General features: G+C 66.5%; 1 protein-coding gene across 1 annotated transcript in view; it reads right to left on the bottom strand.

The window, feature by feature from the left end:
• The window catches only part of ITPKB (inositol-trisphosphate 3-kinase B), a gene marked incomplete at its 5' end in the record, with an annotated part of 97,625 nt that overhangs the window by 11,546 nt on the left and 83,550 nt on the right, over positions 1-2,529 (bottom strand). The window lies entirely within an intron of this gene.

The following is a 2,529-nucleotide window of genomic DNA, read 5'->3' as shown; positions in this document are numbered from 1 at the left end:
CCATGAGACCGACAGCCACGCCGAGCCCCCACCCTGGGCCCAGCAGGACAGGGAGCCGCATGGCGATCCCGGGATTGAGGGTCCAAGTTCAGGAGGGGACGAGGAAACCGTGCAGCCAAGCAGGGCCCAGGGCTGAGGGCGGGGGTCTCAGCGCCTCCGGTTCCACTCGCCTCGCACCCAGGCTCCGGCCCAGTCTCCTCCCCTCCCCCCTCCCAGCTCCTCTCCTGCTTATGTCCTGGGCAGACATCAGGGGGAGCCTGCGTCCTGGGGAGGAGGGGGTGGCCCAATGCTGCGCACGGGCCCAGGTGACCCTTTTAGCCAATGTGCTGGGCCCAGGGCCTGGAGCACCTGGGAGATGGGAAGAGCCTCCCCTCGAAGCTCACGTAACAGGAAGCCACCCCGTGCTACCCCCGCAGCCCCCGGACCGGACGGGCAGTTGCCTCTGCCCCTCCCTGGGGACACTGAGCACCAACCCCGGCCCCACCAGCTAGTGCTCCCGCCCCACCCTAGCTCACCCGAGTGGGGGAGCCATCGGGGTCAAAGCCAGGGTCCCGGTCTCCTCTGCATGTAATGGGACATGGCTGGGGTGGGGATGGGGTCCAACAAGACCCCCGGGCCCGCCCATGCACCCACGAGGCCTCGGGGGCGCCCGGATGCCGTCTGGTATCTGCCACGGGCCTGGCGCGGTTGGAGGCGCGAGCGCGGAGGAGCCTGGCTCACCTGACGCCCATCTTGCAGTCCATCACGCAAGGCGAGTCGAAGTCGGCCAGCAGGTCATCCATCTGGTTGTAGCGCTCCCCGTCCTTCACCACGTCCCCGTGGTAGGCCGGCACGTAGGGCCTCAGCACGTCGGCCATCAGCCGGTCCAGGCAGCGCTGCTCCGACTCACAGTGCTTCTTCAGGATCCGGCCGTTGGCAGCCGCCTTGAAACTCCCTGCAGAGCGAGGGCCTCAGCGCAGGGCTCCCCACTGGCCCCACGCCCCGGGCCTGTCCCCTCGGGCTTGCTAAGCGCAGGCTGAAGGTCTCCATTGTGGACCGAGCACGTTGAGAGGAGTGGGTGCACGTCCCAGACCCCCCACACTGACGGCAACTCCATGTGACAATGGAGGGACCGGTGCTCACTGCTGGAGGGCGGCAGGGCCAGGGGCAGGTCTGTGCCAAGACTTACTCTCTCTCTGCATTTCCACTGCCATCCCCCTTCCACCCCCATCATCACTCCTGCTTCTCGGGCAACGAAGGCGTCTCTGGTCTCAGGAGAAACCCCGCTAGGACTGGTTAGGTGCCAGGACAGCAGCCTGGCTGAGAGCCGGGTCCACGCTCGCCCCCCTGGCCATGCCCCTGCTGAGCACGCTCTCAGGGGGCGTCTAGGGAGTGCATCCATTCCCGAGCCTGGGCTGCGCCCATGTGCTTGGGGTATAAGCTTCGGGACTATGGCCCTGAGGGTCCCTTAAGCTCCCATGTCAAAGCTCAGACCCAGGGAGACCCGGGGGCACCCAGCACAGCACCCGGGGGCACCTAGCACAGCGCGCCAGGCCCCGTGCTGGCTGCTGATGAAGGCCAGGCCACAGACAGCCACCGAAAGCCCTGGAGGACGCCACCAAAGGGCCCCGTGGCCTGGGCAGCTCCGGGCTCAGCTCCAGGTGCCCCTCCTCCCTGTCACTGAGAAGCAAACTAGAGCCACATGGCTGACTGGTGCCCTGGCACCCGCACCCAGCATGCCACCCGTCTCCCACCTACGGCCCCCTTCCAGCAGACGGGCACTCAGCACAGCGCCCAGGAACACCTAGCACAGCACCCGGGGACGCAGAAGGGGCCATCCTAAGGCAGGGAAAGTGGAGCTGGGTGGGGCAGCCTCACTAGCCCACTCTGGGCCCTTCTGAGAGCCCTTGGGTGCAGTGGGCAGAAGCACAGGAGACGGGGGCAGGGCAGCCTGGGCAGAGGGGCCCGTGTGCCCAGCGGCCTCCCAGGGAGCAGAGAGGCACAGCCCCTTTCAGAACCGACGGCTACGCCTTCTCCCCGGGGGCACGCTCTCTGGCCGGGTCTGAATGGACACCAACCAGGTTATTTATGTTTTCCCGTGAGAAGGTGCGTCCTGGTGCCCAGGGACGGGAAGGGGCGCTTCCTGGGACAGAAATGACTCTGGGGAAGGGCAGTGGCCAGGTGGGGGCCAGAGGGACAGTACGTCGTCTCCTCCCTGTGGGCTGCAGCTGGCGAGGGCCTGAGAGCGCAGGGAGGCAGGGACAGTGTGAGAGTAGAGTGGGACCTGCACTTCCCACCTGCCCTGCCCTGGGGTCACCACCACGGAGCCAGCACAGCGTCCGCCTGCGGGTCAGACTTTAGGACTCAGCGCCCGGAGGAGTGAGAAGGAAAGCGGGCGTGTGAGGCCTCCTGGCTTCTCTCTCTGTGTCTCCCTCTCTCCCATCCTCCTCCATTTCCTTTTATAAGAAATAAAACTGCTTAACCATCCAAAGCAAACAAGCTCCGCTCCGAGTGTGCTGCTCGCAGCCTGGCCTGCCCGGCGAGCGGAGG

Source organism: Myotis brandtii, unplaced genomic scaffold (assembly GCF_000412655.1).
Source record: "Myotis brandtii unplaced genomic scaffold, ASM41265v1 scaffold627, whole genome shotgun sequence".
NCBI lineage: Eukaryota > Metazoa > Chordata > Mammalia > Chiroptera > Vespertilionidae > Myotis > Myotis brandtii.
Note: the sequence above shows the minus strand (reverse complement) of the source record. Positions and strands in the feature narration are given on the sequence as shown.